This window comes from Ixodes scapularis, unplaced genomic scaffold, assembly GCF_016920785.2.
Source record: "Ixodes scapularis isolate PalLabHiFi unplaced genomic scaffold, ASM1692078v2 PGA_scaffold4__175_contigs__length_147842914, whole genome shotgun sequence".
Classification (NCBI taxonomy): Eukaryota; Metazoa; Arthropoda; class Arachnida; order Ixodida; family Ixodidae; genus Ixodes; species Ixodes scapularis.
In genome coordinates this window covers 104,467,669-104,491,069 of record NW_024609879.1, presented here as the reverse complement: position 1 = coordinate 104,491,069, position 23,401 = coordinate 104,467,669, and the positions used below count along the sequence as shown (strand labels likewise).

The 23,401-nt window shown below is 45.9% G+C and overlaps 1 protein-coding gene across 2 annotated transcripts in view; it reads left to right on the top strand.

Moving 5' to 3' along the window:
- The first annotated feature begins 9,185 nt into the window (after positions 1-9,185).
- LOC8025429 (transcriptional enhancer factor TEF-1) overlaps positions 9,186-23,401 on the top strand; it is a 163,094-nt gene continuing 148,878 nt past the window's right edge. Inside the window, exon 1 of one of the 2 annotated variants that reach the window (XM_042293285.1) lies at positions 9,186-9,835. The gene's annotated coding sequence lies outside the window, so the exon portion shown is untranslated. The remainder of the gene's footprint in view (positions 9,836-23,401) is intronic. The other variant, XM_042293284.1, reaches the window with a different exon arrangement.

Genomic DNA, 23,401 nt, shown 5'->3' with positions numbered 1-23,401 from the left:
TCAACGTTGTGTTATACATTACGACCGCTTACGATCGTTTACGTCGCGAGTGCTTCGAATTAATTCGTGGCGATCGGTTCAAGGAGTAGCATTGTACGCGACATACGAAACACGAATCTACCGGTGACTTCTCACGTAACGTGAAAGAAGTCGTAAGCAAACGCCATTGTGTAAAAACGTAAGCAGTGAAAGAGTCACATATGGTGGCTCACAACTTCAAATTTCGAGAATGAATTTTTTTTTCCTGAAAATGAACAAATTAATTTAAGACAAAACCCCGAGTCTGGAAAAAGGTCGAAAAAGAACACGACACACAAAGTCTCGAAAACTCTTTGTGTGTCGTGTTGTCCTTCGTCTTTTTCGCAGTCTCGGGGTTTTGCCTTAATTTCCTTTAAACCTTCACCAGCTCGCTCGCGCCCCAACTTTTTGTTAGTTAACAAGTTAAGACGTGGTAGACGATGTTTAATGTGCACATCCCAATTTTAATCGTTGTGATTTTTTATCTTTATTTTGGCAGCAAAAAAAAATCGCGTCACGTTTTTGTGTTGTGATTTAATCAGTTGCTCGGTGGTTCGACGAAATCATGAAATGAGTAGAGAACTGTAGAGCAACACTGTTGCTAAAGTGAATTATATCAACGTCAAAATTACTTCAAATCGGGCATTTTTTACGATTGCAAATCACTCGAAAGATAGCTAACGTAACGGCTATAGGAATTGCTATAATATTTGTAAAGAATTATTAAATTTCACCATCGTTCTTGGTTACAAAGTGACATGTGGAAATGCCTAGATTACTGAGCAATGTTAACGTTGCATAGTTTGGACGACATCCCAATAATTTTAGGTTTCGCATTTTATACCGCTTCATTATTGCACTTGCTTCGTGCATGAGGCGCGTTAAAATTCCCAGGTTATATAGTATTATAGTTTCTGCCTCTACGGAAATCACTCCCTCCAATTATCTTGCAGATGCCTAAACTAACCTTTATTTAAAAAAAAAAAAAAAGAAAACAGGAAACAAGACAATGATTAAACACAGACGAAGGTGCTTCGTCCTGTGTTCTTTGTCCTTTTTTTATTATTTAAGATCCATTTAACATCAACCTTTTATTTCCATTTAAGATACGCGAATCCGGTTTTTGCGCACGCGCAGTGTGGGCAAACGTGGACTCGTTTGTAAACACGCACGGTGGTCTATGTATAGTCACCGACAACTTAAGGAACGCGGTGCCTGGCGAGATCGAAGCATCTCACTATCGTCCTGTAGCCAATGAGGTTGCGACATCAGCCGATAAGGGGCGTGAACATATACTAAGACACGGCATTCCGTTTCTTAACCTGTCAGTAACTAAAAATATAAATAAAAAAAATTGGCACTGACCTTTATTTCTAAAGTCCTATTCAGTTTTGCCGCTAAATTTAGCGGGGAAACTGAATAGGTGAGCTTTGTTTGGTAACTTCCGGTTCCATAGGAGATTTCGTGTCACTGCTGACAAACGACGACAATAGGGAGTCTTCGTAGACCGTTTCCCCAGCTCCACTGTATACGCTTCCCGGAAGAAAGACGCTCAACTGCGCATGCGCGGCGCCAGCCTTGCCTGCGGAGTCCAGGATCTTGTAACGGATTACGGAGAAGAGCGGAAACGATCCACGAAAACTCCCTAATGAGCTGCAAGCCTGTGCAAACATAATTCTGAAACCTCCAGACTGTGGTGTTCAGAACCATGCGTAGACAGGCTTGCAGATCCTCGACGTCGTTTGTCAACAGCTGAACAAAATTTCCTAAGGAACAGGAAGTTGTAAGTGACGTTTTGGAACTTCCGATTCCTTCGGACGCTCTCCGGTAAGCCCTCCGCAACGAAGAAGCGACTACTGCGCCTGCGCGCCGATGGCCTTGACTGTGGAGTTCCGGGGATCATAGCGGGTTGCGGAGAGCCGTTGCGGGACGGCGAAAACCATCTACAAAAACTCCCCGATGTTTTGACCAGAAAGCGTGAATTTTCTCGCTAAATTTAGCCGGGCAACTGCGTTGACATATAGGTCACGTGCTATCAATTTTCTCAAAGCGTATAGATTGCGTGACGTCAAAAAGAGGTCCCGTGACGTCCCTTTTCCCGCTAAATTTAGCGGAAAATGCACAGACTTACGGACGGACGGACGGACAGAATTTTGAAATTGGGGATGTGGCGTTAAAAATATTTTCACGTTTTAAAGAAGTTCACTTTCCTGCATAACACGGAGACAGCCAATCACGGTCAACAACGAAAGCATCCCAGCGAACGAAGAGGCTCGTAATACGACTACTAGATCCGAATAATACGATCAGCACAGGGATAGTTAATATGACTACTTCTCGCTTGCGGATGGTCCGTCACATTTTTTTTTTTTTTTTTCAAATATAGTTTTATCATGGGCATCGACATTCGCTGGGATCCTTCTGATTGTTCATCGTGACTGGCTGTCTCTGTGTTTTGCAGGGAAGTTCACTCGCAGGAGAGAAAGTGCTCCGAAACGCGTCTTTGGCGCAAGGGCACAAAGAACGCACGAGGACGAGACAGCCAAGCTGTCATTGGTTGCGGCCGGGGGGAAACAAAAGCACGTGGGCGCATTTGGAGGGCAAACAAACGCACGAGGGGTGCAAGGAGCAGACGAACTTGCTCGCCAGATATAGCCGCCATTGCCGACCTTGTCTAGTCTTACCGAGATACCGAGCCACTGAAGCGGGCTTTGACGAGCCTGCACAAAGGCCTATGCTCAGGAGAAGGACACAGTAGCACCTAAAGTGGCAACGGCCTTTCCTGATGTGGCAATGATGAATGAAGTGAGGCGAACGGAATAAGAGGAAACAAAAACTGAAGGTCGGTTATGGTGGCGCCCTTGCACAGGTGCCTGGAAGCGTCTATAGATATAAACAATTGCAAGCATGGCGCCTCAATTGGCACTCCATGCGTGTAAGCACGTGCAGCTTGCGCGTAAGCCTAGTTTTGGCAAGCTTGCAATTGCACGGGATTGTCCGCACCGGCGGAGACGTGGCGCCGGCCAGTCGTCTTGCTTGCAATCGTCTACAACAGTTTTTAGTTTGACTCCGGTAGATACAAATCATGTCCCCTTTCCCCTCAAAAAGAGCTAAAAAAACAAAGTGCTCTTATTTACATGAATATATCTGAGTGGACGAAGTCTATTTGAGTTCCGACTTGCAAGGGGAACTTTCCTCAATGATGGCCATTGTCTCTTCGAGGACGTTCTCGTGGCTAAATACAAAAACAAAAAGGAAAAAAGAAAAAAGAAAAAAAGGGGTCATTCTCCCGAGCACCCTGCTATCGTTCCTTGACATGGACTTACGGCGCATCCTTGCGTGTGCTCGCACACCGGGACACCCCAAACGTCACGTGCTGGTCTAGGAAAAAACAAAAAAAACAAAAAAAGAAACTTTGGGCGATAAAAGAAAAGGGTGATTGTTCTCGAGAAGTAGGCACCTCACCGGGGAGCTGTTTGCCGAGTTGTCGAGAAGATACATCATCTTCGTTTTTTTCTCGATAGCGTCTCTCTGGCGGGCAGTCAAGTTCGTTGTATCGGAGGCAGCGGGGAAGTTCGCTATAGCGGGGAGCTGGGGTAAGATGCCGCCGTTCAACTGGGGTTTTTGAACGAACTAAATCTTTGAGTTTGCGTCACTGAGCTTCCGCCCCATTTACTGCGAACCCGCAGAGCGTGCATAAAGCAGTGAATGACGCTTTAAACACGCGCCAGATTGAGCCGCCATTGCCGCCCTTTTTGTTGTCTTACCGAGAATAAACGAAAACGATGTGTGGAGTGAAGTTCTGAATCGGTGTGAGCTTTGATGGGAGATCGATTAAGTGAGTATGTGTGCTAGAGTGAAGCAGTGCGTCAGTGTGAGCTTTACTGAGTGTGGGTGCTGGAGTGAAGCAGTGAGTCAGCGTAAGTATTCGTGACGGAGTTATGGAGTGAGTGTTAGTGAGAAAATAAATCAGTCAGTGTAAGTTTCAGTGAAGGGGCAAGTCAGTTTAAGTGTTAGTGAGTAAGTGAATCAGTGAGTCAATGTAAGTTTTGGCGATTGAGTGAAGAGGCTAGTCAGTCTAAGTGTTATTGAATGGGCGAATAAGTGAGTCTGTGTTTAGATGAGTGAGTGTGTCAATGAGTACGTATATTAGTGAGTGTGTTAGCGAGTAAGGGAATGGGTGGGTAAACATCAGGAAAAAACAAGTGCCAGTGTTAGTTTAAAACTAGTGCGTCAGTTTAATGGTAAGTGTAAGTGAGTGAGTTAGGAGTAAGGTGATGAGGGGGTTTGAGTGCCAGTTTAAAAATGAGTGAGGGGGCTGAAGTGTCAGTGCGTGTGTGCGTGTCTGTGTGAGTGAACATGGGTATGAGATAAAGGGAAAGAGAGAGTGGGGAATGAATAGGCGAGTAACACTAGCCATGGTTTTATTCGACATTTCTCACATGGAAACGACTCAAAAAGAAATAGTCATAAAACAATTGGCATGCGTTACTCGTAGTAGGGAACACTGCGAACGCGCACACAGGTATTTCTACATTGGCCGCTTCGCCGTTGAAATTGTTGAATTTCACCACCACGCCCTATCGTTCTTGGATTGCCAGTGCGTGGCCGCATCAAAACTCCCGGGCAAAGGGTACAAAACAACCTCCCCCCCCCCCTGCCCCCCCCCCCCCCCCGTAAATTTGGCTGACACACACAGACGCACAAAAAAGTCTTGGTGGTAATCAGAGCTGTTGCCCATGCTGCATGCAGCACGTTCCTTCAGTCTGTGTCATTACTGGGAGGCTGTCTGCAAGTCAGCCGACCGTGGCTACACGGTGGGGCCGGGTCTGGATGACTTCTCTTCCTCATCGCGGGTTGTCTTGTTGGCCGAGTCTCATTACCCGGTCTTGTGTTTTGAGACGTAAAGCCCTGATGACTGTTATTATTCAGATTCGGACCGTGGAACGAACGACTTTGCCGTAACCGCGTGCACGTTTCATCCTTTTTTTTTTTTTTTTGCTTCTTCTTTTTATTACAGTGGTGGTTGTCATTGCGTCTCTCATTTCGCTTGATTCGTAGTCTTGGAATCTTTGTTTGGCAGATGTTTCTTTTGGTGTTATTTCTTTTGTGTGTGTGTGTGCGTGCTTCTGGTAAAGCGAAGAGTTAACCGCGCGCGGTCGCTAGCAAGCGTTTGTATTTTATTTTTCCTTAGTTCTTTGACGGTGTCAGCGACGTTTTTTTTTTTTTATCATTTTGTTTTTGTGAGTGTTGTGTGGTGTGGTGGTCATTATAGCTGTCCTCTTCTTGTCAGGATCTGTCAGGTTGGCGGGAAGTCGGAAACAGCCTCAAACTTGTGCGTCATTTTTTTTTTCTTTGGGTTTTTCGTGGTTTAGTTTGGATACCAGTGTAAGGGAAAGAACCGTTTGCCAAGCGTATATCGACGGTAGAGCACGAAACCAGACATTTGATGACTGCCTTTCATGTTTGAATTTCTTTGACTTCGGGGAATTGATAGCTTCCGGTATTTCGGGGCCGCGGTTATTGCTCCACAAACACATTTCAACCTGCAAAAAAAAAAAAGAAGAAAAAACAAAAAAAGTGGTTGGATGTGTACGCGCGCGCTCCGCGGTAATTGTGAATTCGGCCATTCCAGATAACAGCGTCTTTGAATCTCGAGTTTCCAGGATTTGTTCTTGAGGGACACCGCGTGGAAGGAGTCGTTGCAACACCACCAGCCTCCTTCTGGGAAGCTCTGTGTAGCGCACTGAAGGGCACGGGCTCAAGACTGCGCGGCTTTAGCAAGACCATTTGCTCCATCACGTTGCAGTGCGTGGGAATCCGATCAATTCAAAGACCTCGTCATTTCAGCATAGGCTCCATGGAGCGAATATAGCTCTAGTCAAGCCTAGGAATTTAGCCCGGCGACGTTGGCGACATGTGTCAAAACAGCGCTTTTTGACGGCACGCAGAGTTCGTAGTTGTTCGCGCCTCACATTCGCTCCGTCGAGTCGCGATAATTCAGGCCACACGTGGTTGCTCTGAGAGTGGAGCTTCTCCCAACGGCTTAGTGCTCTGCGGGGCAGCCCCTCGCGACGCGCGCTTTTCTTGCATATTTTTTTTCTCTCAGATGTTGTCATGTCAGAACTTATCCGAACGTCGATGGACTACGCTGATCGTTTAATTTTTTTTTTATCGATGAAAATGTTTAGGCATTAAAACCAGAGGCGGATTTGGTATTTTGCCTCCCTAGACGGCCTGTTACAGTGCCCCCCCCCCCCCCCCCCCCCCCCCGAAGCGGAAGACCCAGACGAACGCCTTGAACACTTGTGTAGCTCCAAGTTTGCTTGTTTTCTTCGCGGTTTCCTACTCTTCTTTACTTTCCAATTTAATTAGAGCTAGCACATTCAATGGCGACAATCTCCCGTCATCGGGACACCATTGTTCGGTAATAAGCTGTACGAATGACAACTGAGAGTGCAGGATATTATCGGAGGACGGGATTCGACAAGGCAACTGCGGCTTCAATGCCTTCAAACTCCATCGCTTTAGAAATTACCAAGACCTCCGGCGGAAGTGGGGTGCGTCCGTAAACCGAAAAGACTTTTCCCCAACGTCATCTTCTCGAATGTGCTCGGAACATGTTGTGAATGGAGCGTGAACTTAACGCTGTACCATCGATGAACCGGGCTACGCGCTCGCAAGGTGCGCGCAAGTTTTCTCGTGAGAGTTTTTGTTTCAGCTTGTAACTTTTCGTAACTTAATTTATACGAATGCTGTTATTTAGCAGTGGTGACATTGACTCGATTTTATCACTTCCAACGCTTAGTTGAAGGCTCATTGTTGCCGCTGAGTGTGGGTGGAAATTGTCGAAAAGTTAGTTCTACTGGTTTTCCTGAATCGCGATTTTCTGCGCGATACCAGAGAGCCGTGAACTTATGTTGACCGTCACAACGCGACTGTATTTTTCTGACTTTGAAAATTAGTACATAACGTGACTGGAAGGAAAACTTAAATTTCTATTGCTGAAACATGATCCTGCATCGATTTCAAATCGCTGAATCGTTGATCGACTCGCTCCGGCAATGCGCCCATTTTAACTTTGTGTTTTTCAGTCCTCGACAAAATACACATTCGTCGACACGGGATCCTCAAATGAAACTTTTATAAACATTTTCGAGCCGAAGGCCTTTGATCGTTCCTTGCAATGCTCTTATTTCGCGCGTCCTTGTTCACATTATAGTATTTCATTGTTTTGGACAAAACGAAACGCCAATAACATTATTGGTGTGCTGCATCTAAAACGGCAACATAAAATGTAATTGCTGTTAACTGATACAATATTGGAAGTACTCACTGCCGATTTCTATCGGTGGCCCGTTGAGTGCCGCACTGGCGGATGTCATAATGTGGGACAAAGAACGTTCTCAAGGAGTTGAAAAAGTCCATCGGCGGCAGACAAGAACGCAAGTTACGAACAAAGTCCGATTTCCAGCACTTTGGAGCACCCAACTAGCACAACCAACGTGGAAGCGGCGACCTAAAGAGCACTTTCGCCAAGGTTTCTAACCACTCGGCATGGCCGGCGGAACCTGACGCTCGCTATAGATGGCGTTACAGTATTCAAAATGGCGCTACCCACGATAAAAAAAGGAGGGGGGGGGGGGGGGGGGCTAAGTTTGGAGTTAACATTTTCAAAAGTAGCTAGATTTGAAGCTAGAATTCCCAAGATAACCAAATTAGAAGATAAATAAAAAAAACAATAAAAACAATTAATTCGGGGGTGGCAACAAATCGGCCGCCCCAAAAATTCTGCCGCCCTAAGCAGCTGCCTACTCTGCCTATTGGTAAGTCCGCCCCTGAATAAAACTACAGTCATTGAACGGTTGGGAAACAAAATCTTGCTTTTAATTCGTTGGTTCAACAACCATGCCGTTTCTGTCTTTAATATTGTCTTCTAGTTAGGTTTACGTTCTCAAAATTTTCACCTACTGAGTTTTTTGTCCTTAGTTGTACAACAGCTAAGAAAAGAAACATGAAACTTGTGAAGAGAACATTAGTAGAGAAAGAAAGATAAGTTGAGGATATAACCGAGGGTGCATACCCAACTAGAATCCGTAACTATGAAAATATAGCTTATTTAAAATGACAAAAAAAAAAAAAAAAAGAAACTAGGTAGAGGGCATTTCTAATGAAAAAGAAATCAGCGGACGTCATAACTAGAACCCTGACCTTAGAAGAGAACATAACTAGAGACAGTAACACGAGTTCATACAACTAAGGGCATCAGCCTTTAGTTGCATGAAGCGATGGTAAGCAAAAATTAACGTCGACTTGTTGAGGAGTGACTCGTACCAAACGACGACGATCAAAAGGGCGTTTAGAGTACGCGTTTTGATTTCGCAAAGAACCCAATTACATCATGTAGTTACCGCAGTTTTGGAGAGAAAATATGATCGTGAGTGAAAATATATGAAGTCACTAAGTTTGAACACGATCGTTAAACTCTGGGCTCGATGACATATGCGATAGCTAGCACGGTCGAGGGCGTTTCCAAAATTATCAATCAGTCAAAACAACAAAATGTACAACAGCTTTTTTTTTTTTTTTTTTTGCTTCACTGGAAGTGTTACGCCTGGAACAAATTCAGAACGAGAAAGGGCGATAATAAAATAAAAGTGTTCCATGTTGAACTTGATGATGTAGCGTTTCTGTCGTAGCTCAACCAATATTCCAGACGGACAAGTCCTTAACGCAACATTAAGTGAGAGCACGAGAGAGACAGAAGAACGGTCTGCAGCAAGCAAATTTGAAACCGCTGCTACCCCGCCGCCGTCGACCTCGACTGCTTCCTCAAATAGAAATCAGTCAGTCGCCGAAGGAAGCTTGGCAGCGCGATCGCGCCGGCACAACTCCGCTGTCCGCAGCTGCGAGGCGCTGCCATCGCTTTTCCCTCTTCCCCGACGCCCTTCGTTTCCCCTTCTCCTCCTTTGTACTCCTCCTTTCTTTTTCCTTCCTCCCGCTTCCTCCTCTCTCCTGCTCTTGGCCTGCTGCAGAATTCGAGCGACGCGGCGAATGCGCGCCTGGAACTACCGGCATCTGCTCCGCGATGACGTCATCCGGTGCGAAGCGGACGTGACGTCTAGGCCCCACCCATGCGCCAACAGCGCTGCGCACTCGTCCGTCCGCGTTGTGGAGATTCTTTGTGCCATACCTCGCATTCCAAACTGGGAGCAGCTGCCTTGCCGTGCGAGCGTGTGCGCGCGCGCCAACCAAGTCAGCCAGCGAGCGCCGTGGAATTCTTGACGTCGTAGCGTCCTAGTTTTTTTTTTTCTTTTTTTTTTTCGGAGTTTTTTTTTTTGCGTAGTGCGTGCGTAGCTACCGTGGTTTTTTGTCCGTTCGCGGGACGAACGTGCTTGAGGCGACGACTTACAGCAACAACAACAACAACGAGATCGTCGTCAACAAACAAGGACATCGAGGGAGACAAAACAACGCGTATTTTGGAAGCTCGTCGTGTTTCTTCGGACGAGGAAGCGACAAACTTCGACACAACGGAAGACTACGAGGTCCTCGTGAAAGTGAAAAAGAGAAAAAAAAGAGCACGCGCCGTCGGCGTCGTCTTCGTGTGTGATTTTTGTGTGCTTCCGGCCTGGACAATCTAATCATCGGTGCTTCGATCGTAGCGTCGACGTGTGAGAGATTAACTCTCTGAGATTATTCCTTGGTGAGATTAATCCCGCTATCACCGACCACGACCGGTGCTGGTTTTTGTGTGTGTCCTTCGAGAAGGAACTAGCCCAAGTGGACCTGACACGGACTACGGCGCTCTGAAAAGGTAAGAAAACTTTGGACTGCTTTTTTTTTTTAATTTTTTTTCTCCCCTTTTGCTTATTGTTGCAACACTGACGGCATAAAATACAAAGAAGAAACGAAGCCGACAGCCGTCTGCGGCCATCGGGTTTTCGGTTCGCTCGCTGGGGGCGAGAGAGAAAGCAGCAGACAGCTTTCTGTAGTCTCGTCTGTGATGTGGCTGGCGGGTGGCGTCGTCTGCTTCGCCGTGCACTTTTAGCAGACGACGGACCCGGTCAGTCGGCTTCAATTTACGTCGAGTACGGCGTCGTGTGTTCGCGGTGAAGCCGACTCGCATCTGGCACATCGAACCGACATAAAGTGCGGTCGGTCGGGAACACGGTGTTCACTAGAAAACGTGACCGTTATTTGCCGATGGGGATCCCAGACGCTTTTGACGAAGCACGCCGCGACGCCGCTTCTTTATTGTTTGTTTGGTTTTTTTCCGGGTGCCGCGCTGATGTTTGTTGATCGGTCGCTCGGCAACGGCGAGGAGATGGCCATCGTGCTTTGTCTTGTGCGATCCTAACGTCCGGTTCGGTGGGAAAACGTAAAGCCCACACTCGAACTCGCGCAACATTACTTTGGAAGCACTCAAGATCACTTTTACGTGTTGCCAATTTCCGTGCGCTTGTTCGTGAACTTGTCCGGATCAGTTTCGTTGATAGCGGGAATTATTTCACTGCTGCTTGCTTCTCGTTTAGATATGCAGTAGGGAAAATCGACATTTAGATTGAGGTGCTCTTCCGTGGTCTGCGCATCCCGGTTCAGTCAGGGGAGGGTGTTAGCAGACGACGGGGACCGTTAGACACCAACCGGCGCAAGTTTTTAAATTCAAACCCGCGCACACGTTGCAGAGTACGAGTCCCGTGTGTGACACACATCTGGTAATTACGGGAAGTCGTGGAGCACGTCTGTTTCATACACGGTGATACTGACGAAACGCAGTGTCGTTTCACTATTTTTAATTCATTCATGTTCAAGTCTAGCAATTTTTCAGTTTCCGTAAGAGGGATCAAGGCGCAGCTGTTACAAATTTGTTGACCTAATGCAACGCAAGGCGACATTAACTCTGTCGTGGACGCTTCTATCCAAAAAACCAACAAAAATGGAAGCACAGAACCATTACTTTTCGCATCGATATCAGTACTCGCCACTATCATCTGTCGTCTGCTACGAAAGCATCCGGTCAGCGTCCGACATGGACTTCTGGAAGTTCGTTTTGCCAGTTGTTGGACTGTATCAATATCAACTTGTAAACAAACGGGACTTCCATTTACGACGTCAGACGAACTGACGGCCCGTTCGAGGACCGTCCGCACCACACCGTACGTCAGCCGCATGTCTCGACATACACCGATCAATACAAAAAGGGGGGAACTCCCGACTAAAACCGGCGCCATCTTGGCCAGGGAGAGGAGGATCAATGAGAGAGCGATGGAGAGGGTGGGCGCCTTTTGGCTTTTCCAAAGACTCTTTTTTTTTTCTCCGGTTTGCGGAGGTTGGGAGAGCGTATGAGGTACCGTAGTTAGTCAGTGAGCTCAAGTTTGCCGCCGCCATCTTGTAGGAGAGGGTACGGTTGGAAGCGGTGGTACGGGTTGTGGGCGAGGGAGAAGTTGTGAGGAGGATGTGGCAGGGGTGCGTTGTGCGTGCGTTCGGAAACACTTGTTGGAGAGAGGAACGGCCTGTGCTGGCTGATGCGTTGTTGGTCCCGTCCGAAGAGACCAAGATGGCAGACGGGGTCCGCGCTGTTTTGCGGTGTGGTTTTTATTCTTTCGTGTTTTTAAGATTGCATCGGCGGTAGCGAAGCCGACCCTGATGATTGTGTTGTGTGTGAGGGGGGGAATCCCTCTTCGCGGTTGTTTTCCCCCCTTTCTGTGTGCTTGCTGCCTGGTGGTTATTGTTGTCTCCGGGGTACTTCCTCGAAAGCAATTTGGGAATTTCGGTGGTTTTAATTTCGCTGGCGTGTGCGGAGATTTTTTTTTTTTTTTTTTCTCCCCGTTTTGAACTTGATGTTTGTGTGAGAATAAGAAAGAAAGACGGAAAACTAAAAAAAAAAGGGGGATTTGGTGTCTTTTGTGTTAAAATTTGCTCGTATACTGCTTGCACCATGTGGCAGTGAATCGGGAGGAGAATGGTCACTTCCTTGCGGCGAGTTTATTTTGTGAATGTTTGGAGCCTCCTCGTTACTTTGACCCTCCTTCTTGTTGTTGTTGGGGTTTGCAGAACTTAGCACCATTACCGTTGAATGGTCAATCCGCCTTCCAGCTTTGGTGATACTTTCGTAGTAACAAACATGCTACCAAAGTTGCTATCAAATTGTATTTGGTGCATCTCCATGTGCTGTTTCTGTCTTGTTTCTCTGCATTTTTTGTCACCTCCAAAAAACAACCGAAGTATTCATCACAAAATGGGTTGTCAGAGGAAGTGAAATTAACGACCATGACTTTTGCGTATGAAACGTGTGCGTTTTGTTAAAATAACCAATACGTATCTTAAATACGTCCACAACCCAACTAAAAAAAAAAAAAAAGTTTCTTTGAACGCTCCGTTTCCGTCCATATGTAGCGCCAGCGGTCAGGACCATATGTCAAAGTTTCAAGGCTTGTCGTTACTTCGTTCAAGAGTTCCAAGTGATTTTCTGAACTTTTTCAATGGGAAAATGTCGACCGATGTAGACCAAAATGGCGGGCTGCGTCGGCCGACATTTGTTAGCAGACCATGCAAGGTGTTTTGTCGGTTGTATTTTCGTCTGCGAATGGCGTTTGGCTTGCTGCTTGACCTCTTTCCGTAAAGCCGAACACACTGATACAAAAGGCCGTCCGCAGAGACTTGAGAGTTCTAGGGAACCGTTGTTGCCCGTCCGATCCGGTAAGAAGTGCGCATGCGCAGTTCGTACCATATCGGATGTGCAACAACGGTTTCCTAAAGCTTCCTCTTAGAAAGAACCATTTTTGCGCCAACGATACGATACGATTGGCTCTCCGGTAAGGACAGCGCATGCGCGATGTCACTGCTGCCTTACCGTAGTCCAATCTCCGAAACGTAAGCTGTGGTAGTATGATCAGAGTGGCTGACATCTGAAGCGTCTCGACTCGTTAAGAGAATGGCTGTTTCCTGTTTCGCCGTGGGAATAGGCTTGCCGAAGCATCAAACGTGAATGAAAGCATTCGGGGTTGTGCCTGGAGGAAATGGCATGGGGGTGGTAACCGAATCATCTCGAATTCACGACAAATAAAACAGAAAACAAACGAAACGTGAACAAGACACCAGCGCTTTCTTAGAATCTACGTCAGCTTTGTCGAAGCGAATTTCGCGTAGCACACCCACTTCATACATCGGCGCGAAGTCGAACGTCCCTAGTCTCGCCGTCAGCAGTCTCCTCTCCTTTGTGGTGGCCAAGTCAAATAAAAGGACTTCGTGTAAGTTCTTCTCGCCGAATGACGCCAATTCGAATTTATCTTCAAGAAGTTCTAGCGCCACGATTGCCGCGAAGATGTTCTGCTCCTTTAGCAGACGAACCCTTCAGTCACGGTGGGGACGCTGCCGCCACATTTAGCGCTCCCATTCTAGCAAATACGAGACCAAATATGGCTAGGTCCACACATTTGACTTCAGGCTATTTCTCAAAAGGGAAATATTTTTCCTTCAGTTCCGTAAAATTACGAAACACTCGTCCCCCCCCCCTCCCCCCCCCCCCCCCCCAAAAAAAAAAAAAAAATGCATGCCCCTTTTTTACCCACTTTAGGAATCCATTGCGCATTTCCGTTGCCAGGGGGCGCGACCTGCACCACCGATCGTCTGCAAACGCGGTTCCCTAAAAGCCGTTTCTTGGGAAACGATCGGTCCGAGCTCCCGATCCGAGGTAGCGATCGTTTCGTATATCGACCGTGTATTATTCCGAAAAAAGTCGCTGCCACGTATTTGTATGACGAGTGTGACAGAACGTGCTATACAGGAAACGGCAGACTGTCTTTTGTTTGATGGATCCCCAGTGCGGTCGCGTCTTTTAAAGCCCTCGTTCGTATACTCTCAGCTAAAACTTTCGAAACATCCGTTGCGGCAGCCTTCGATAGGTGTACTACAGCGCAACTTCTTCGAGCTCAACGGGCGTGCGATAATGTCCCGCACACTCTTCTTCCTGCGACACAGAAATAATAATAATAATAAAAAGAGAAACGCTCGGTTCCAGCGGCGAGCGCCCGATAAAAGTCAGAAATGTCTCCCGTTATCGGAAACTCGCCCGACACGATAACATCCCCTCCTTCTTGGCCGTCGTCCGCTGCCACGGGGCTTTAGCTGCGGCTGCTACTACACGGCGGGGATCACGCGGAGTTGTGTTTTCTTGCGGATTCTGCTTGTTTCGGGAAAGAGGGGGGGGGGGGGGGGGGGAGGAGGAGGAGGAGGAGGAGGAGGAGGAGGGGTTATTGCCTTTTCTTTTGTACGCTATCGCCAGTTGCGCCCGCTCTGTACTAAGCACCAATATGACGTCGCCCCCAAGACAGTCGGGCACTGAAGCTCTAGCTTATTTTATTGGTTCCGTAGTCTAAGGAATCGGGAGTGTATACTTTTCCGCAAAGCATCTGGGAGCGCCAATCGCTGCAATGTAAGGAGGGGACATCGACGAAAGAGCACTGAGCACGGTACAACATCAAATGCCCAACGCAACGCAAAAACAAAAAACACAAAAAAAACTTTTTTTTTTTGTTTAATTATATTTTTAGCCCAATCATTCGCCGTAAGTACATTGTAATGATTGGCTGTCCCGACTGCTTTTGTGGGGGAGCCGACGCTCCACATTTCTTGAAAGAGTGTGGACTTGTTGACAGCCTCTGAAATGATGAGTGCGTGAGGAATACCGAACATTATATTACAGCTCCGCCATAAAATTTGAATTTCTTTTTCGTAAATAAAGTAGATTTATTTGATTTGAATCAAATCACTGCAGCTAGAAAATGGTGACTCTTTGTTTTATCTCTGCATGTATTTTTGAACGTGGCACATTGATTCATCCTTCCGATCACTGATAACAGTGCGGAAGAAAGAGTGACTGTATATTTGAGGCTCAGTTTAATTAAAAACATTTTATTGGTGTAACCCGCGCCACCCTACTAGAACAAAAAGAGCTTGCTTTTATTATATATTAGCGAGAACGTTAATTAGTTTTTGTTCCCGCTTTTTTTATTTGTTTGCAACATTACGTGACCTAACTGATGAACGAAGTGAAAATCAGAAAGAAATTAGCCTCTTTTTTTTTTTCTCACATATCAGGCTGGACACTTTTTGTGTCTGCCGTGTTCAGCCCGATGTAAGTCTTTATCGCTCGACGATTCTTTGATTTCGTCAAAAACAAGAATGCGCACGGGAAGCATCAAAATCATGGCCAAACGGTAAATAAAAATCGGGTTTCGGGATTATTTTTGCGGGAACAATTTGATTTACGTCAGCATAGTAAAACTGGTCCGATTTCAATGACGATTTAAATCACCCCGGTTTGTATGCTCCACTCTGCTCCGCAGCCAACGAGATTTCGGTGTATTAGCCTAGGCGGGTAGAAAATAAATAAAATTGAGGAGACGAGGGTGCACACTCTCTTCGAACGCGTTCGACTGGCGAACGCCGGGCACGTCTGGCCGTTCGAACATGGAGTAGAGACGAAAGCAGCTCCCTCACTTTCTCGCTAGTCCCTGCGCAAGAAGCACAAGTTCGTCTTGTTCTTGCGCATGGGTTCCGGTGACGTCAGAATGCCTAGCTCTGATTGGCTCCGATTGTGGGTAGGCCTCGAGGCAGCCAGCGTTGAGAGCGTCCTTCCAATCAGTGCTTGGTGTTCCTGAGCCTTCTGACGTCACTAGCAACCCCTCCGCGCAAAAAAAAAAAAAAAAGCAGACGAACTTGCAGTTCCGTACACGTGGCGTATATTTACATTGGAACTCCGTGCTTTGTAATTCCTTTTTTTATAGATGAATGCCGTTCATCCCGCTTGCTGTGACGCGATAATTGGATGCTCGAAATTCGCCGCGCCCCGCGCTTTATGAGAATGCCAGTGCCGATTATATGCCGACGAAAACATTACGCAGTGGACAATCGCTACTCGGCGGCGGTATACACGTGCACGGAGATAAGGGGCCTTCGCAATCGCGCTGCTCTAATTCGGGCCCGAGGTGGTGGGGAATAATTTCAGGAAGTAATCTTGCCCGACGCATGAGTCACGCGGAGGCCTCCTCCGTAGAAACGTTGCCGCGTTTTATTGCCGCGATGTCTGTGCCGAGCTTACGAAAGTTCCTTGAGGGCTAAGGCATAATCTCCGCGACTCTTGCTAGCCGTTCTTTGCTAAAAAGATATATAAAAAAAGAATCAAATGGTTTTGTTTGTTTGTTGTTTTTGTTGGTAGGTGCTGACGTCTCCTTAAAGTTTTTTTTTTTTTTTATTATTAAATATTATTTCTTTTTAGCGGCCTTTTTACTCCTACTGATTGTTTTTTGTTATTTCGAAACTGACTAACACCGTAATTTGGACGATCTCCAACGACGTGTGTACTACCTGTCCGCGTGTGGCCTCGTGGAATAGCTCTCTTTATTTTAGTATAAGGCTTTCTGATGAGCAGTTTACCATTTCCGGTTGTGTTTATAAGAATAAAACAATAAGTGTGTTTAAAAAAAAAAGCGGTTATAAAGGGGTCTTAAGAGCTTATAGTTGGAATTAAAAACCGTTGACGGATCGGGGCACGATATTTTGAGGAGAAAAACGATTTTTCCCAGGGACACGCGGAAGATACCGGTTCACAAGTCCGCGTTTTTGGTTGAACTATTTTATTTAATATAATCCGGCTACTTTTTTTTTAAAGAATTGGCGGTACGGCATATTGGTTCGCTTTGTTCTTTTTTTTCTTTTTTTTTCAGCTTGATCGGTTTGGTTTTTGACTTTAATGTCAGGTCCGGTTCTTATACCGGCGTCGGATTAAAAAGAACACAATTTATGGGAACCCGTGTGCACCACGTAATGTTGTACGGAAAACTCAAGAAACTGGTTGAAAAGAAAACAAATAAACGAAACAAAGTTGGGAGGATGAAACGGGTTTCGAGTCCAGTCATCTGGTTTTCCCGTTCAGACTAAATTTTTATTTTATCGTTTTTTTTATTGTTCATGCTTGGAGCAAAGAAAAAAAAAGTTGCAGGCAGGCACGAAACTTAGAAGATAATAACAATAGTATTATAAAAAAAATGGTGCAAAAAAACGCTGCTCAATCGTTTCTATCTAAACTGGTTCCGGAAACAGCTTCGCACCATTTTTTTTTCTAAAGTAAAAACTTAATTTTTTTTTTCTTCTTTTAAGTCTTTTACTCGTCTCAAGTCGTCTGTGCCTGTTGCGCGCCAACTGGTTTTCTTCTCTTGAAGCCTCACGCGAAAAAGTTATTCTCGAACCCCAAAATGTATACACGTCCTTAAGATTTTCTATTTTAATTTTTGTTTATTTTCTCCGTTTCGTCTGTGCGGGTTTGTTGCTTATTTTAAAAGCATATCTAAGATTAGCGGGCTTAATTTCGTCGAGCTGCACATCGCACGTCAGGTCGTTGCAAACTTCTTTTTTTTTCCGGAGTTTCGAAAGAACGAATTTTGTCTGCCTTATGAGTGGACATACGGTATTGGCTGTACCCTTTGTATTGGGCGGTAGCTTGCGTCACCTAGCTTAGAAAAAGTGTACACACCTCCCCCTTTTACACTCTCAAAATAGCCCTCATAGTGGCCAGCCGATTTTTCGTCTGCCTCTGCAGCCCCAAAGAAACTTGAAACTCTGTTCTTTTTTTTTTTTGTTGTTGTTGTTGATTTGTATGTGTTTGTGTTTGTGTGGACTTCTGCTTCTCAAACTCTTCCAGGAGATTGTTTTTGTTTTATGTAGTAAAAACAAAGGAAAGATCCCAAGGGTAGATTTTGCCCCCAGAGCCACTAAATAGGCTGCGTTTCAGAGTAGCGGTGCCTGAGCCGTCTTGGTGCTTGAAATCATTGTTGCCATTTATCCGACGCTTTGATCCGAAATATGCGATCGGCCGGAGTTACGCGGTGGCGCTACCTGTCGTTAGCCGCTAACGACTATTGAGTTCAACTGAGCTGACCTACTCAGTTAAGATGGCGACGTCTGCCACATCGCTGGCGCCCATGGCCAGTGCCAGCGAGGCACTTACTATTGTGGAAGATTGAGGGAGGTATCTAGAAAGTATCGTAGAAGCAAATATTGTCGGAAAGGTATGTATGACTCGGGGCCAGAGCTGGCGCTAGAACGATCACGGCACGTCGCGGAAGCCGAAGCTGGACGGGGGCAGCCATTGTAAAGTCGATGTCGATGAGACTTTCATCATGTCGCTCTTTCTTTAATTTGTAGGAAACGTTCTGATTATCGTTGTTTTACTCTAAAAACAAATGGAGGTTTATTTTATTTTGTACCGTGTAACGCCAGACAACTTTGTTGAGCTCGATGACAGTCGGGAGGTGCCGACAATCCTTAGCTTAACGACAGCTAAGAGCGCTAGTGTAACTAGGCTATTAGATTATTCATTCTAATGGAAACGCGGTGCCGCAGTGCTCACATACAAACAAAAACAAAAACAAAGTCGTTCCTCTAGGAACAAATAACTATATATATATTAGCACATACGTTGAGCTAGTTGGTTAATACCGAAGCAGAATTGGAAGCTGGGACGAAATTGCTCATCATGCAAACCTGCTATTCCCGCTAAATTACCGTAAAAAAAAAAAGAAGAATTAAGAAAAAAGTAGGCTCTATAAGAACCATATTCCGCTTTTCAGTGTTTCCAAAAGAAAACGGTAGCAGTAGCGGTAGGGTTGAAAAAAAGAAGAAAAAAAAAAGGAAAGAGGGGGGGGGGGGGGGTTCTTCCAGATGGGATGAGGAACCTGTTGCTAAATAATCGGTCTCTATCTAGACAAGCGTTCCCCTTGCTCGAAGAATAAAAGGAACTCGTTCTCTGAGCTACAGCACGTTCAACATTTGCGAGCCCTCCCCTCCACCTCGATCGTGAGATTTCGTCTCTGCGGGCGAATTGCCGGCGATCACGAATACTATCTATATTTCTTTTTTCTCTCCCAAAGACCTCCCCGTTGTGGTCGTTTTATTGTGTACCGAGGTATAGGAAGGTATACCCTGGCTCTTTTTTGAAGACGCCTTGCATCCCACGGTACAGGTTTGTTACCCTGCTTGTCGTTGTACTGTGGCTTAGGGAAACCAGTCCATTTATCTTGTTGTTCTGTGCTGACCGAGTGGGTGTTTGTGGCGTGTTTATGTCGTCGTTGCGTGCTCTTGATGCTGTGTTTGTCGCGTGTTTATGGGAGGAAAGGAATTGGGAAAGTGTTGGGGGGGGGGGGGGGAGAAACTGATATCCATATTATGACGGCAAAAAGGGTCTGCGCGTTGTTAGAGAAAAGCTTGTTTTGAAAGGGGAGACGTTGGTTTGAATGGATGCGGGTTTAAATGGGGCTGTGTTGAGAGAGCTTGTATATGTGTATATAAATACTCAGGACTGGTTTGCCCACCTTATATGTTTATGCCTCTCATGAACGGCATGCGTTGAGTATGTATGGGTGTGCGCGATGCAGTACTCGTACGTTGGGTGGGGAAACGGCTGCGGTAGCTGAATTTTTACGCGCCCGGAAGTCGCTTTTCCTTTTTTTTTTTTTTTAATTCGTTAAGAAATAATGATGATGACAAGAGACGTGGCTGGCATGTTTGGCAACATGTAACTAACATGCTGCGTTGGGGATTCTGACGACGAGTTAGCGAAACTTTGTTTGTAGAGCGTTACTGCTTCACTTTCCTCCGTTTATAGACCAAGTCACGGCTGTGACGTAACGTCGCGTGCCCAGACGCTTCACCTCGTTCGAATCTGGTTTCTGCGCGCGAGTAGTGCCTACACCTGGTGTGGTCTATACGCAGACTTGTTCGTAAACAGCGCGTGCGCTGGTCTATACGCTTCCCTTAAAAAATAGTCACCCCTAGTTTTTGAATGCGTTGTCGTCACAGCATTTTTTTTTAACGGGTACAAGTGTTGCTAGTTGTCGGCGAATCGCCCAAATCGACGTGATGGCGACTGATCACGATTGGATGAAAAAAAAAAACGGGGATTTAACCACTTTAATAATCGTTTCAGAAGTTGTCACCAGGACCGTTTCCAGTTAAGAATTTACACGAAAATAATATTGATTCTAAATTAGTGAAGTTCTAAGCTATTGTTAACGTGACGTGGGTTTCCGAGAGAGCCCGCTCGAGTTTCAGTGTGTCGTGTTCTGTTGCATCTGCTGTTGTCCCATCAAAACGTCGATTCATCTTTCGGTAGTCTATTGGAGGATTAAGAACAGCAGGACTGGTCCTCCCACAATGGCCTCCTTTCTTTTTACTTTAGCGGAGCGAGCGCCGAAGACGAGGCGAGTGTGAAGCAGGAAACCGCTGACAGTGTTGGATACACGTTCGTCCAAAACAGAAACGACAGCTCGTTCCTCGTTTCATCTCGATTTTGGAACCAGCTCCCGTTACAAGTGCCTGTTGTTTTTAAGGGACGACTTCCCGCTACATTTCTAGGACTGACACGTGTCGTTACGTTAACGTCATATTTGCCAATTTTAATGAATTATTGTGCCAAATAAACCGTAGATAAAAAAACAAAAACAAAAACAAAAAAACAACCAAGCAAGTGAAAATATTTACATCCAACTACGTGTCGAGTGGCCACGATCACATTTGTTCCAGCTCTTTGTTGTTCACTATCTCTCGGGCACTTCTCCATCCGTCGAAGTTGGAGGCTGAAATAGTCGACGTTTGCGAGTACATCCGGGCGACGCCATCTTGCTTGTGGCGTGTGTAGCTCGTCTGACAGTCGAGCGTTCTAAGGGGTGCCCCACGGTTGGTGGACTGGTGCCCAAACAAAGCATTGGGATCTACGGTGGCCAGACCTTTAAGAGCATGGTTGCTTGCAGACGTCCCCACAAACACTCCGCCATTTTGGTGCCAGCTGTCATACGTGTGCTTCTGCAGTGGATGCTTTCACTCATGGTAGCCAGACTAGTTTTCGGAGAGCGGTTGCTAGCGAGCGGAATTTACTGCTCGACGTGCGGGCCCATTTGGCTTCTGTCGTTCTGATAGTCGGGCCTTGCTAAGACGTGTCCACGGTGGCCAGAGTGAGCTAGAGGACCACTGCAGCTGCGTGTTGGTGTATTCGAATGCTCCGCCATTTTGGTGCTCGTTTCCAGACATTTACGCTTCTTCGGAGTGTATTTTCACTCGCTGTGGCCAGACTAGCTTTTGAAGAGCGGTAGGAGCGGGTTTACTGCTCGTACGTTAACGACGGCCGACGCGTGATCGTATACGTGCTCGCTGAAAATCTTAGTGTCGTCTTTTTTCTTTATTTTCTTTTTTTTCCCCCACTTCACGTCCGTTTCTTGTGGCGATGTTTTATAGGTCGATTTCGTTTTTCTATACCTTGCGCTTTATTATCTGGTACTTTTGCCGTCTGTCTGGCGGTTGTGGCAGCCTAGGGGGAAAAAAAAAAGTCAGTATGGGAGCGCGCGCGCGCGCGTGGCGTGCGATCACGCGTGATCTCGCGTGACTTTGGAACGTGCCCGGACGCCGTTCGCTTACTTGGTCAACATGGCAGAGCTCCAGACAAGCAGCCACTAAAAAAGCAATCGGGTTTTTTTTTTTTTTTTCGCTCGTTTTGTTATCTTATTGACGTGCCTCCCTTTTGCGTGACTTTCGTTCGCTGCTATAGGTTAATGTTTCCCCCGCCTTCGGTTTTTTTTCTTTGTTTCATCTTATATTTGTTTCGTTGGCTCTCCGCGGGGAGAATTATAACCGTGTTGTGTTCGCCGAGTGCGGCAGAATAAACACATCTGTCACTGTTGCTTGTAAGCGGGGATTTGGGAATGCTGTAGCGACAAGAAATTCCTGGAGGGAATGGTGCGCGTTATAAAGGATTATAGTATCGACTTTGTTACGGGTGGAAGCTAAGCAAGTTGGTTCATAATTATTGGAATGATGAACCAACCTATTATTATGTTCAGCCGGTAATTCCAGTGAGTATAGTATCGATCTCAACGCGCTGTTTACAAACAAGCCCGCGTTCTGCCCACACCGGGTGTTGTGCGCATTGGGCATGCGCAGAAACCAGATTCGCCCGAGGGGAAGCATCTGCGCATGCGTGGTGCCGACGGCAGCGCCACCGCAGTTGTGTGACGTCAGAGCCTGTGAAATGCGGAGCGTGGCGAAGCATCTCATTATCGCTATGGCGGCCAATGAGATTGCGGCGTTAGCCGATAAGGACGCCGAAGAGCCAATCACGAAGCGAGTAGCATACATTAACATAATAAGCCACGCCCCGTGTTTCTTAATTAAGACTGCCTAACGCAACGACTGGAAAACTGCATGTCGTCGAAAACGATGCGTTTTACATGCTCGCGGTGTGTTCAGTCTCGCGTTTAACGACTTTCTTTTTATGTTTTTTTTTTTTTTGTCTCGTTATTTGCCGAATGTTTGCATATTGTAGTCATGTCGGTTGTCAGAGTACTTTGCAAAAATAAAATAAAATAAAAGCGTTTACTTTTTTATGGCGTATCGTATGCGGAGGCAGCAGTTTATTGCTTCCATTATTAAGAGTATATATCCTACTACATTCAAAGAGTGTAGCACGCATTTCGGTACCAAATAGCGGTGGTAGAACCGAGAAACCACAACGGTCGGTGCCCATAGAGTTCGAGTCTAAAGAGCCTGATTACCTTCCAAACCCTCTCGAAAATATAGTATTAATAAAAAAAAAAAAAGTTTATGTCGAAGTGAAAGGCCGTAAATTTGATATTTGTAAACGACGGTTTTGACATTTTTCGATACATTGACGACCGCGGCCCAGGGTGATAGTTTGCAAGTAACTAGCAACTGTGCGCTTTGTGAATTGAGTTGAAGTATAGAAATTAATGCTTTTATCTTAAAAAAAGAAAAAAAAATCTTCCACGTGAATAGCCTTTTGTAGCGGCACTAAATAGTTTCCTAAACTTTACGAACTCGTTTGAAGTTCTGACAGTGGAGTCTCAATTCGTCATTTTCGTGCTACTTGAACAACGAGAAAGCGATAGCTGTAAAGTTATTCACTAACACCATATGTAAAAGCGCGTTCTTTTTTTTTTTTTTCTGCGTTTGACGTACGTTTGCAAGTAAGCTTGCTTCTGTTGAACAGGTCGTCGTCCTGCGTCATTTTCGTAGTTCACAACTAACATCAAAAGTACTCTATTTTCCGCATCCAGTGTATATTCTAGAGGAGCACGTTTGGGTTAACAGAACGTTTTCCTTTAGATTATCCGCACCTGTTATATAAACTGGACCCGATGCATATTCTGGACCTGCCGCCTGGTTCGCACATGAATCATTCTCATGCAGAGCATACAGAATATCATGCATAGTGTCAAAAATTCAGTGTAACGCTTGGAGGTTTAACGCGTAGGGTGTAACGCATAAGGTGTTAGGTGTAGAGTCTCACGCATAAAGCGTCAGGTATAGTGTC